The following is a 15,028-nucleotide window of genomic DNA, read 5'->3' as shown; positions in this document are numbered from 1 at the left end:
ATTATGTGCTCATGTTCTTGTTTAGTTCAAACTATTTGTTTTGAGGTTAGGATCGTGGATAGTGGCTTCTGCTTTCCGCTAGAAAGAAAATCCAATTGTTTGGAAAAGACTACGAGAACATAGCTTCATTTTAGGTTATTCATGGGCACTTTTAATTGTGTGCTGATTCTCATTCAACATGAGTTTGGATGTGTTAATTATGAAAACAGCCAAATAAATCCCAGTATAAGAGGACATGGACACTTATTATTTCACATTTTTTGTGTGTCTAACAGACATACAGAGATAGATAGATAGAGATATAGAGAGATATAGAGAGATATAGAGAGATAGAGATAGATACAGACAGACAGAGATAGATAGATAGATAGATAGATAGATAGATAGATCGATAGATCGATCGATCGATCGATCGATAGATAGATAGAGATAGATAGATAGATAGAGATAGATAGATAGATAGATAGATAGATAGATAGATAGATAGATAGATAGATAGATAGATAGATAGATAGATAGATAGATAAAAAACGCACCAACAAAAACTGAATGGAAAATGTATTTTTTTCATATACTGTATTGGCTGCGCTGGACTATATGCCGCAGGTTGTAACATCAGATATTTATGCAGAAAGATGGTACATGGTACAAACTATTTTTTCTAACTGCCTAGTTAGAGCAACATCACGTCTTTAGAAATAAGAGCAGCACCAACATTTTTTTCAACATAACACCAATACATTGTTAAAATACTGCACCAACACAATAACATGCCTGTTTGAGTTGACTAATGAAGAGCACTCCTTGGTGGCGAGTAAAACAGCATTTCGATCTCAAAATCAATACTTCAGGAGCATCTTCTGTCTCCTTTTGTGTACCGTTAGATTACCCACTGGAAGTTAGTATAAAAAAAAAAAAACTGCAGATACTGCGAATCAAGCCGCTGGGTTCAAAACGTTAGAAAAAAGAAGAGGTTTATCATCTGAAATTTACAGTATATGTAAAACTATACATCACTTTTTAAATGTCTTTTGTATTTTTAATTCTTCATTCATTAAACATTTTACAGTATTCCTTATACCAAACATCTCATGTAATTCCATTTAAAAACAAAAATGAATGGATGTCATCTGTGCATCTGACATTCCATCACGGATTAACTGGGACAAACATTGTGCCACCACAGCACGGAGTTGAGATTGAGATTGAGCTGTATGATTTACTCCTGTCAACCAGAGTAAGTGTTAAAATGAGGAACTCCTCCCACATGGATGCCTTCTCGCCACCTAAGCAAATCACTGACAGCTGTCAATTAAACAGAGTGCTTTTATTAGGCAAAGTGCAGGTGCTGGAAAGCACGGCGGCTGTGCCGTTACTGTGTTTGCTTACGTTGCTAATGCTACTCAGTTCAAGCAACATTTTAACAATGAGCTGAATGGACCCTGAAAACAGATGAGCCGTGATCGGAAGTTACCCGAGCCGCGAACAACTGTGATGTCATTTTTTGTTTGACAGTCAGAAGCAACATGGAAACCACCTGAGATAGCTAAAGGATGGGTATTTTGCTGCTTAATTCCTCAAACACAAATTTCTGAGGATTGTATAAACTTGTATATACTTGTAAGAATGCAAATATAAATATGTAAATATAAGTACCAAGGCATTCATATGGACATACATGCATCCAGGAATAACTAGCTGAGTGCCAATCACACAATCATGCGCAACACATTCATTGTGCAGACCTTAAATCAAAAGCAATGTTTGGAATTAGGTCGAGAGAATTGTATTATTTTCTTTTTACAAATTATTTGAATGAGTAAATCGCTTGCAAGTTGAGCAAAGCATTCTGAAACAACGTGTGCTATGAGAAAGTTCTGTGAGAAGATTGCTCTCTCGAACTTCTCCGTGGGAAGGACGACCAGCCTGCTCAAGATTGGCCACAGTCAATGTCACTTTGTTATCAAGAAAATATCTTGCCACACTTGTAATAATCATACACGCACACACACAGAAAGATACGTGTACAGACACGTGTAAAGACACGTGTTGTTATGGTTGGAACCTTTATGTAAATTAGGGACTTCTAAGATCAAATAAAAAGAGAAGGTTCAAAGGGGCTACTTCAGAGCGTGGTAGAATTGACGTTGTACAGTCCTTCTACGTTCTCATGCATGAGAAAGAAAAATGCCTTTTCTTATTTGCCTATAATTTCTCACAAATGTCCAACAGGTGAACCTGAAAGTACTATTCCAGTTTTGCAGTGTTACCATATGAGTGATGTCCTGAACCTTCACCTTTATGTCTCCGTTTCGCCACAGAGCAGAACATGAACTCTGAGCCACCTCATCACGAGAAACTCCTCGATTGCTCGCTCCCAACTTTTCTCAAGCATCTTTTGAATGAGAGCTCGGTCTATCGAACAACCGCAACATCTTTTTTTTCGCCCTTTTTTCCCCCTCAGCCGCTCAAATGGGATGCTGAGGAAACCTTGTGATGACTGGTGTAAAAGGCGTCCCCCATCGCATCTATTATTCACAAAAGCATGCGAGAGCAGCTGTTTCCAGCCTCATTAGCCCAAGATCACACCAAGACGTGTGATACAATAGCCCATCTGATTGCACTACTGCAGTCAAGATCAAGCAAATCTCGAGTCGCTCCGAGCACAACATCAAGAAGGAAGAAATGATTAGAAGCGAGAAGCGTTCTAATAGGGCAAGAAAGCAAATATCTTGAGAAGATAATTTCGCGCACACAAAAAAAAAAGCCGTCCCAACGGATTTGAGCATTGCAGATGCGTCCTATCGAGCTAGCGATTCCCTTACTGCCCTGGCTTGTCACTCACCTTGATTTGGCCACTAATTAGCAAAATTGCTACAGAAGGGGCCTCTGGGTTCACGCACAGGTCACACAAATCAATGTTGTTGACTTTTGAGGCAACAATCATCAATATTCAAGAAATATTCTCAGATTCCAAACACGGATTAATTGCTGTTTTTTTCCTCCTCTTATTTCATGTGTCCAGTTTAGGTAAAGGCTTTATTGTTTGTGCAAATTAGCAGCCTCTTTTCTGCTCCGCTGCACAACAGCCAGATCTTTGAGCTAGATTAATTTAGAAAAGTTGATGAAGATGGAAAGCTGGAAATTGGAGGGAGGTTGTGAGAATGAGGAGAAGGGGGGGGCCAGTGAACGACTGGACGTTTTTGGCTCCGCGGAGAGTTGGTGCAAGATTAGGCAATTTTTGACGCAGATGAAGAAGTGTGGTAATCCAATTAGATGAAAATGTAAATACCAAATGATCCCCACCCTAGCTTTCTCATGTATTCTTATAAATCCTCTCTAACATCTATGCAACCAGAAATACCGTTTTATAGCAGATATCATTAGCACTAAGCGGGTATAATAACTTGCGTAGGTCTGCAAATTTAAAAGACCCTGCTTGAGGAAAGGAATAATATAGGGTGGAGGAAATGTGTTTTTCTTTTTTTGTTGGTTTAGCATTGTGATTACTTTATGGATGGATCAAAAAAACAAACAAATAAAAAACAATATTACCTATTTGTGTTTTATGTTTTGTGGGTAGCTGCGCGATATCCTGTGGGATTTGACGGTCTCCTATCGTTTTTTGCTTTGTTGTGTTTGTTTGTTCTTTACTTCTTCCTACTCCTTTTTTGAACTTACGGGAAGATCAATGCTCATACTGCTATTGTTTTTTTTTTTTAATTATCATTGTTTATTCATACAAAAATGGCATTTTTATATATATATATATATATATATATATATATATATATATATATATATATATATATATATATATATATATTGCTTGATTTTAAGGTCAAAATAAAGTTTTTTCATTCATTTCATTCAATTAAAGGCACATTCTCACCACCTGGGGGCGCTACAATTCATAAGTATGAATAGTTATGGCCCAAAAATAAAAGACATACTTTTAATCATTCTGGATTGTGACAAATTCAAGCGATTTTCATTCATAGCTTGTGAACAACTTGTTTAAATGTCACAGTTAAGTAAATAATAACCATAATATTCGCATAATGAGGATGGCACATACAGAATTCTGTCACTTATAAAAAATTCTCACAATTTTGCTAATTTACAAATCATTAAATTCATAACAAAAAAAAGATTCAAATGAATTTTGATTATTGCCCAGACCTAAGAGTACATACAGTCAAAGCTCCTCAGTATGGAAGTAAATAGTCATTCTTCGCAGAGGATGAATAATACATACCTGGAAGTACTATTCCACTACCCATCTACATGTATTGCTCCACCATTTGTGTTCAAATATTTGTCGCAGAAAGGGCCATAACAGAAACATGAATGCTATTTGTAAATCTCTCCATGATTCCTATTATGTGTTGACATTGGGCTAGCAAAACTCAAAGACCAACTTATTTTGCTGTTTTACACAAGGTTCTATCTTTCACTTGACAGTAAAGTTGAACAGGGTGCGACCGAACAAATTAAAGCCTCTTTTTTTGAAAAGTTCTTCACTGTCTGTCAAACCTGTTTACTGTGAAGTGAGCTGCCAAGCGCTTGTCTCATGTTTTTACCATCGGGTAACTTGTACCTTAAGGTACAAGTTTTTTGGTTTTGTTTTCGTTTTTATTATTGATCTCATTCACTTGTACAGGAATGAATGATGTGTTCTTTTTTTCTTTACTGTCTGTAATCTTACAGTATGACATTGAGGTTCTGCAACACTACGTCACATCCACAATAACAACCATTTCACTTGATGAATACCTCACTGTTGGTGTCACTTCTGCTCATGTAATGGACCTCATTAGCTTGTGCAGGTGTACCTAATGAAGTGTCCCCTGAGTGATGAAGGGGACTTTCTCCTGCATCTGTACATGTTAGCGTATTGGCCAATTTGCTATCAAGCCGAGACCGTGTACAATTGCTGCAGCTATTATGAATTATGTATGCTTTGACTGAGTAACTGGCATCAGCTTTTTAGGGCTATAAAGCATGCAGACGGCACCAACTGTAAATTTGCCTTGTTCTCCGCGTCCACTTCAGGGTTAATGAAAATTGAGATATTTTATGGCAGCTGAAGGCTGTACCCAATCATGACGCTGTACAAGTATTTATGCTTGGTTTGTTCCAGTTTGAGCTTCTGAGTGTGTGCATGTGAACGGGGGCTGCAGTATATCATCTCTCTTGTCAATGTTTCTGCACAGCACTGTCCTAAAAAAAATCGGCATGATTTAAAGGTTTGCGGGATTAGCGGTGACATTTTTATACCGGCGCTGAAGCAAGGATGAAGGGCTTTGCTCTTTTGCTTTGGGACGTCCTCTGAGGTAAATGAATGAGTGACGGATGTGCACAGGCGTTGCCTGCAGATGTTAGTGTAATCTCGGAGAAAGGTTAGGATAGTTTTGGAGGTGGGCGGGTGATTCCCCAAGAAATTTTGTGATGCTTTTTCCTCTGACAGTGCGAAAGAAAGCAACTAGAATAACTGATAATAATCAAATGAGAAATGCAATTTTGCAAATGATACCTATCAAAAATGCTTTTAAGATTAGCAATATTTACACACTATTTTGGCACTTTCTATATTGTGCTCTCGCACCACTTTCGGTAGCGGTTTGCCACTCACTGAGCAATCAGTAAATGCTAACTCACTCACTAGCTTCACTTAAAACATTCTAATAAAACAATCTGGCAATAATGTAAATGGATTAATGGGTTGCTCTTTGTAAGTAGAGACTCTTTTTATATGAAAATCACTTAATCCATTCCAAGGCCCGCCCCAAAACACTCCTAAATTAAATTAATTAATCAATAATACAGTATTAATAAATAACAAAAATGCATCAAAAACTGTAACAAACATATATTAGGATTACATTGGTGCATAATAATCATGGGATTCAAAGTACATAATGTAAAGAAAATTTAAAAATGTTTTTGATTTTTGTCCTTATTTGTCTGTTGATTGGTTGGGTTTTGTAAATGTTTTGGGTCCCCTTGCCAGTGTCTCGTTAGTGTGATTGCCTATACCTGTCCTTGTTGGCCCGCTTCCCTTTTGTCTGCCAATCAGCTCCCTGCTCCAATTGTATCTTGCCCAGGTGTTCCTTGTTGTCTCAGAAGTTTGAGTGTATTTAGTTTTCTGTTTCATTTCAGTTCTTGTCAGGTCACTGTTGTCTGTTGTTTATGTAGCTGAGTCGTTTGGAGGAAGTTTATTTCGGTTTTCGTTTGTTAGTTTTGGAAGCTGTTTTTTCGCCTCGTTCACTTTTCTTTCTCACCTTATTAAAGTATTATTTTTGAGCGCATTGGCCTCCTTGCTTTTGGGTCCACATCCTTTTCATCCTCCACACCTCTCCTTGCCGTGTCATGACTTAATATACATGGTTGGATTTACACATTTAACTACATCATCTCACGTTAAGTTTTTAGTCTTTTGTTGAGTATGTTTAATGTCATATTGTATGTACGTTACAGCGCCAGATGTGGGAAAAATAATAAATAATAATAGGCTATTGACACAGTGACATAGTGGGACAATTAAATGCGGCTGTCGCTCACATGTTAGGCAGCTGCAGCAGATCCAGATGGCTTCTGTCAAAGCCTCTTTGAATGCATTCTGGCCCTGCCAAGAGAAGCTGAGCGGCTCCATCCCGCCTGCCAGTCACGGTGAAACTCAGCCAGGTTGTGACCTCACTGGCGGGCTTGGGCGCGCAGACGAGCAGAGCCGCTCCGCCGACTTGGACTGACGGGCGGAGACGGCTGATGAATGAGAGCAGAGAATGTGCTCACGAGGGTATAGATTTAAGAGACATGCTTGGTGTCTCGCTAATGTCCTCTGGCAGCAAGCGAACGAGTAGAGGAGAAAGATGTCGGCTCGCGGGTCACGCTAACAAGTTTTTCATCTCGAAATTCTCAACGGCATTGCAGATGGAATAGTTGAAGATGGGTTCAAATGTGAATAAAAAGCCATTTCGTTGCACTTTTTTTCCTGTTTCATCAGTGCAGATCACAGGAACTTTTTTTCCAATGGTTGATTGTAATGTTGCTGTTGTCATCACTTGCTATGGTCATATATTTGTCACGTTTTGTCATTTTTGTGTATCGCCTTTGTCATATAGGTTCTTGTTTGTTCTTTGATATATCCCGGGCAATCGTTCCTTGGTTTGCTTCACTATGTCAAACAGGATTGATCTCTAACATTATTTAAGATCTCGGTTCTCAGTAAAACATTGTTAGAATGCCAAGAAAATCTCTTAAAACTGTCTTTCCTAATTTATTTCCAAGTCTAATTTTCTGGGTCTAGTTTCTGAGTCAATTTTTTAGTGTGGCTATGTTGTATTTTTGCATATAAGGATTTTCTTCTCTTTGCTTCTGGGCAATAATTGTCCTCCTCACATGACACCCAAAAAAAGTCTCGATGCTTGCTCATACACAGAAATACGCATATTACAAATGATTTAAAATGTCCAGTAGCGTGGTGTCCCGAGTAACCGGCTGAAAATAAGTAGGAAAAATAGCTAGAGAGGTAGTGTGAGGCCATTGGATTTATTTTTTAGTAAATCAACACTATGTTTATCACAATACTTATATCATTTTTACGGCCCATTTTGCAGCAGCAATTTTTGCCCAGGAAACCGTAAGAATAAAATGATTTTAGGTCAGTAAAGAAACTTTTTGTGTTGTTTATAAATCATACATTCTCTGAAGTCATTGGTCTATTTGCTTTTGGCCAAACATATGCGGATGATTTTCTGGACTGTACTTTGAAAAGTATCATAGAAAATAAAGTCTATGGAAATTCTCGCGTGAACAAAAGGTCATTTAAATTCTTTAGCGTAGCCAAATTAAGTTTTTCTAATTAAAAGGCAGCTTGAAATCACATTCTGATCAGCAATTTCTTACAAAGGGAAATTGGTTGCCTGTGGCAAAATATACAACATTTAATAAAAAAATGTGTATGTTCTATTTGAACAGAAAATATTGCTTAAGGAGTCAAATATAGGTGAAAGGTTTCTAATGAACATAAATCAATTAGATTTTTAAATGAAGTTCCAGTACTAGCTTCGAACCATTCTAAAAAATAAATAATTAAATGCACTCTTTTCCTGCAGACACACAATGACTTTGAGACATCTCCGGCGGTCTATTATGGTAACAAGTTGCCACGAAACTTAAAAAAAAAAAAAGACATTTCCCACAGTTGCACTCCAAACATCTTGGAATGAAAGCTGCAAATGTCCTGCATGAATAACGTTCCTTTATCCGATTGTATTTTGTTTCCATACGAATAATATCCAACCGCGGCCCATTGTAAGGCATTGGTTGCTCATTAAAGGCCTTTCTAATTACAGTTGGGCACTTTGCATTGTAATAACACCGTTAATGTATTCAAGGGCCACTTGTCCAAAATTCAAATGTGAAGGTTCAAGAGAGCCTAGGGCGAAGCTATGGGGAAAAAAAAAAAAAAAAAAAAAAACAGTACCCTCCATCACAGCTGACAAAGTCCACTGACGGACGCGAAAGCCCAGGCGCTCCTCTCGTGTTCAGTCACAGTCCGACTGGCCGCTTTGAAATTCCCCGCATGCGCGCAGCTGAGGCCTAGAGCATGAATGCTCTCCTAAACAAACACACCGACAACCAGCGCTCACACAATCACATTCAGTAGAGCACCCGAATCGCTCCTTCCCCATCCGTGACCCAGGCTTTCCATTGTCACTTATCTCTAAAGTGTTTTCTTGGTCCCCTGCAAGGGAAATAGTCCTTACAACAACCAACCAACCAACCAACCGTTTACCAATACTCAACTTATCGTGTGTATAAAGCAAACCTTTACATCTCTTTGCAATACCAGCATGAGCCACACTAAAGATCCTTCGCATGTTGACGGAGACAGCTTAGTAGAAGTATTGAACTATTATCCGTAAGTGGAACACAACCATTGCCCATAGTTTGGAGTTCCATGCAGGATAATGCCTGGTGGAGATGGAAAAGATGAAATCACAATCAATTGCTCAAAAAGCCAGGGATGTCTTTTAATATATCCTCCTGAGACCCAGCCTATTCATTTGTGTCCACTTTAGAGGACATTTGTTTTTGGTCTCTATTTTTGATGTCTTGTGTTCGGGTGGGTTGCGATTCACTTTGTTGTCTCGCAGAAACAAAATGGAGACAACAGTGGACACACATGAATAAGATGGGTTTTAATGGGAAAATACTGATTCAGAAGGATTATTTCTCCAGGTAGAGGAGAAATGAAATGAGGGACTTATGTCAGCAAGGACCAGGAACAAGAAGTTCCCAGAAAAAATGGAAGCGTAAAACTGGACACAGACACTCGAAATCACTTGAAGGCACTCAGTTGTTTTCATTTTAAAGTGGTAATAAGAGCTTTAGGTTCTGATATAGAACTGAGAAGTAGCGTTGGACTCCTTCAACTCCATTAGGGCCTCTGTATTCAAATGCTAAATAAAGGAGCAATTTGGCATTTACATCTTATGTTAACTAAAAAGAGCAAATGTTTTTCAAATTTGAAAGACAATTCAGCAGTTTTCATTGAATAACCATGTTTTAGGTTGACTTAATTTATTTTTTAGCTACGATTACTAGGTGGTTTAATCGATTGTATATTGTAGTTTGTTTCTCTTTGTATGTTTGTTGTTTTGGGTGTTTTTTTGTTTTTGTTTTGCTGCTGCCTGTCTTAGTATTGTGCACTATAGTTTGTGTTTCTATGTATGTCTGTCATTTTGGGTGGTGTTATTTTTTTTTTGCTTTGCTTAAAAAAAGTGAATCATTCTAAATAAAATGATTCTAAATGATGCAATAGTGTGTTTGTATTATACCATTTCACCATTCTTTTTTTCTTTTGCTCAGTTTCATAATTTGTTTACAAAGGAGGGCATTTTAACAGGCATATCATCAGTCCCGTATTCCCTATCCCATCCAAATTTTTAAAACGAAAATGCCACTGTAATGTATAAATCACCAATTTCCCACCAACCGCCTCGACATTTTCGCTCACCAATCAAGGAGGTGCCATTTATCAAAAGCTAATGCTGTTAGCTAACACTGTTTGTCTACACAAGAAAACTCGAAGCAGCTCCGCTGACCTTTTAGCTTCGACTTTTAGCAGAGATGTCGGGCGATGAGAGCAGTTAGTATCTCTGCGGGGTAGCTTTTTACAGCGTGTTATATGCAAGCTTGAAGGATTGAAAGTAGCCCTGCGTCCACAGACGTCTGAGCTGAAACAAAGAGGAAAAATGTCTCACATATTGCATCTTTTTTTATTTCATCATATTGCTGCTAAACCACATCAGTCATAATTATGTTAAATTAAGTTTAAGCCCACCAATCCACACTCTGTTGTAAAAAAGCAGTTAAGTATTACGATGCTGCAGAAAGACTGACATGTTTATAAATATCGGCACATACAAATTCAAAATAATGATAACCAATTAGAACATAAGATCATGCACATAAAAGACTGACCATTAAATACCAGTAGTGAAATCATTTGGCTGGTAATGAGCACAAAATATATTAGATCGAGGGCCAGCAACCTGCGGCTCTTTTCATCCATATGTCGCGGCTCTCCGTGGTTTGGGAAAATAAATAATGCTTGGCTCGGATCCACTATATGGATGGCGTAACGAGCGATGCATTTAAATTGCAGTCAATGACGTTTGTGCCATGTTTGATTGTTTGGAGCATCGGGACACGAAATGAAACGCGAGACAGCCATCCAGTTTCCGGAACGTAAAAACAGGTAAGGGAAATATAGCGCGGCCTTTCAGATAAAAAGCACACATTTTCAAAGTAAGATATGCGGGTAAATAAACGTTAAAAAATGAAGAGCTTGAAGAATTCTTCACACAGAATAAATGACAAAAAACAAGGAGAAATCTAATGTTACAATGGATTAAATACAGTGAAACCTTGAGGCACTTTGATGCATTTAAAAACACTTTTTTTCAGTTTCAGACTAACCTGTAACCTGTATAAACCATGTAAAAAGTAATGTAAATTTGTTGTAAATTGATTGATAACTTTTTTTTGTTAATGTTAAAAAGTATAGCTTTTTAAGTAATACTTACCCAATTTTTATAGATCTTATTCATAGTCACCGTGGTGTATAGGGGGCACAAAATGCTTTCTCTTTCCAAGAGTGGGCTTTCAAAAAAAAAAAAAAAAAAATGGAGGCGTCTACAACCAGAAAGTAAGAGGATGGCGTTGTTTTACCAAGATAGATTTTGTGAATTGATGTATGTCTCGGGCAATATGCACAAACATATGGTGTATCCATGCATTTTATTTTCTATAGCCTCATCAGCAATAAACTGACCCTCAACTGATTTAAATAAGAGTGAGTGCACTCTGGAGTGGTCACCCGTCAAGTTCATACAGTACAGATCTGACCAAAACCTCCTCGATCTAAATCTGAAAAAAAGTCCATTCAATCTATTTTTCAACTGGTCTTAATACTTTGATCAGGTCTGTATAAACAACACTCAGTGTCAATGTGAGACAGATCGTCTTACCACTAGTGGTTCTCCTGAATGGGGGGAAAAGTAAAACTTTGAGTGCTGCACCATTCATGTCTGATTTATTACACTTTGGAACAACATTTGTAGTGGTATCTGTTGGCATATTTTACTGAGCCCCTCCAAAATGAGTTCTGCCTCATCCGTCCAAAAAGTGTGTCACGAATAATCCACAGTCATAAGAAACTAAGCAAAGTAAAGGGTGCTTCGTGTTCCAATTAATTTGCTCTTAATTTGTAAAAGGAGTACTGTTCCTGTCACACCTTTAGATTTACCGTGTTCCTGTATCAGCTGTATGGTTAAAAAAAAAAAAAAAAAAATCTACTCTGCATGTTACATCATGTTTTTTTGTTTTTCTGGACGAGCAATATATGGAAAATAAATAATACGCCCGAAACAAGGCAAGACTGTTCCGTTTCCGCCTTATCAAAAGTGCAGGCAGATGTTGAAGCATTCAAAACAAGACAAGAATCCTGGAAACACGTGGCCAGGAGACAGATGCATTTCTGACCTTTGCGTCAGTTCGTATCAAGGATAGAGGCTTGATACTCACAGATGGAAGCAAGCCGTGCCAACGCTTTTGAGCCTTTTGTCATCCCAGACAGTGGAGAGAATTTCAGTCTTGGAGAAGTCAGAGCATTTTAACACACCCCCTGTTGTTTTGCCTTCTTTTGTGTTCCTGCCCTGAACAGTTCACTACCAAGCGCATATCGGCCAAGCATGGGTCTCTTCAGGTGTTCAAGGCTTTGCTCCACATTTGCAGAACATCCATATTAGCTTGATTGGAGACAATGAACCTTCCAAAGGTGTGAATGGTTGCTCGTCTATTTGTGCTCTCTGACTGACAAGCAAGCAGTCTAAGATCTATTCCATTCTGGGGATTGATTTGTTGTTTCTTACAGTAGAAGCCAATAATTGAATTGGACATTTTTTTTTTTTATAGAATAGTCTGCCAATTTAAGATTAAAATTTTAACGTACTGTAATCTGCGATGATAAATTGCAACTTTTTTCTCGTTATTTGAGCCCTGCGGCTCCAGTGGAGAGCCCTGCATTTTTTGTTTTTTTTTACTGGCCACCAGGGGGCAGACCACTGGTAAAGCAAATATCTATCTGTTCAAGCTGTCGACTAAGAATTGAAAAAATGTTAATCAATGTCTGTACTCAAAAAGAGTTTTAAATATATAGTATTCAAAACATAAAAAATAATGTATAAGTTGAATAAGGTCTTACATAAAGGTATCATTTGTAAATTGTGTGTGTATATATATATATATATATATATATATATATATATATATATATATATATATATATATGAATTATGTGCAATGTTCACTAAATAATCAATAATTACTCTGCAATATTCTGTCGGTGTTATGTCGAAAATATGTTGGTGCAAAACATGCTGGCATGTTCATTGTGTTGCTGTAAGCAGGCAGTTACAAAAAAAGTTAAAGAAAAAAAAAACTTCCATATGGCATCTCAAAGTCTGCTGTTATGCCATTTTTTTATTTTTCTCTGCAGTTTATATGCTGGCGTGGCTTATAGCCCCCCCAAAAAACTAATTTCCATTTTAGTGGTAAACTGTACATCAAGACAAAATGCTTCTCCGAAAAGACATCCACAATGTTCATATTACATTGACACGAGCTGGCAAAAAAAAAAAAAAATGTACCACTGAATGCAGTTGAATAAAATTGATTGAAACAATTCTGTTTTTTTTGTCAGCCCATCACAAAAAAGGTGTAATTTCTGATGGTTTATTGAAAGAACTGAGGAGCAGAGCGGCGAAAAGAGCAGCTGAGACACAAAGGGAAAATAAAGACAGCTCTTCATGGGAAGCTGCTGAGGTGTTGAAGGGAGACAGCTGGGAGAAGGGATGGGAGAATTGAGTGCAAAAAACAACAAAACCAAGCCCTCTGGCAGAGATTCTGCAAAACCTGCTATTTTTGCATCGCTTTTTTTCCCCCATCAACAAAATGCAATATCATGAATTATTTAAACCCTTGAAAATTCCCCGCTTCGAAACATGTCAACCAATATGAAACGTGACATTTGTGTTTGCGAGGCGAGCGCTTTATAAAATTGAAAAGACAATGGTGTAACTACTAATATTTGAATGACGGAGGGGAGGAGCCGTCATGCCAAAAAAAAAGCAAGATCTTTGACTTATTACACTGCCAAGAATGTAAGAATTACATTAATCGTAATTTGGTAAACTGGATCAGGCTCAACTATAAAACAGATTTTCACAAAATTTAAGTCATATGTTCAAAGTTCACTATTCCAGTCCATTTGCATTGCTGCAAGATGCAATTACTTAGTCAATTTTTTAAAAACACCTTCAAATTAAAATGATCTTAAACACATCAAAAGGACAAGAAATGGATGCTATCAATTCTTGAAAATGCACAGCTGTGGACAAAAGTTATTCCTGGTCATCATAAAGCATCATCCACACCATAAAACCCATCTGGAAAATACCAATCTGCACATGTGTTTTTTTTCGTTCCTTTCTTATCACATGACCTCTCAAACTGGACAGACCAAATCATCCATCCGTTTTTTTTTTTTTTATACCACCTGTCCTCATTAGGGTCGCGAGTGTCTCGGAGTGAGATGCGGGGTATTCCCCGCACTGCTCGCCAGCCAATCCCAGCAGATCAAATCAAGAGAGAGTGTAAATAGAAATGGATTTTGTGATGAGATTTTACCGTCAGTTATTTGTTTGTGCCGTCACGCCATAGTCTCCTGGGAACCAATGTCCCCTTCAGTGGACACAAGCGAATAGGCGGAGTCTCAGGAGGATGTGACATGAATTATTCTGGCCTTAACTGTTTATGAAAAGCTGTCATATCCACAGCTTCACCACAATTCTGGTATCTGGAGGCAAGAACTGAAAATTAAAAAGAAAAAAAAAAGAAAAAGGGAAATTCTCTTTTCATTAATTCATAATGAGACTAGGTATTAACAAATCAGGCAGCAGAGCGAATGCACCTACACGGAGCTAATCACATCCAAAGCAAAAGTACGTAGTACAAAGGTGATTAAATTTGAAAGCAAAGATTAATGGGACCTAATTCTACTTTTTCATCATATTTTGCTGCCATGCCCCGACACACTTTAAATATCCACACTATTCATTTGTTTTTGGTCTTGTGTTTTATTATAAGTCCTCCCTTTTAGTCGAGGACATCCTGTCCTTTCCAATGACGTCTCTTGTGTTTTTCTATCTAGCTGGGACTAAATGGACCCAACAGTTGACAAAAATGAAAGACGGGGCTATCAGTATGATCATCTGTTAGGGAGTTTAAGCATTTGATTTATTTCTGATGCACTTCTAGGATTTTGATGCAGAGAAGCACAACTTCTGTCTATATGTTTATACAGTGGAGGTTGACATTTAATGAATAATACACAGATGTGTGTCTTGCGGGTACGGCGTATTCCTAAAGGAAAACAGGAAATGCTTTAAAAGGATAA

Source organism: Hippichthys cyanospilos, chromosome 15 (assembly GCF_059441005.1).
Source record: "Hippichthys cyanospilos isolate Australia breed blue-spotted pipefish chromosome 15, RoL_Hcya_1.0, whole genome shotgun sequence".
Taxonomy (NCBI): Eukaryota; Metazoa; Chordata; class Actinopteri; order Syngnathiformes; family Syngnathidae; genus Hippichthys; species Hippichthys cyanospilos.
This window is presented reverse-complemented; position numbering follows the sequence as displayed.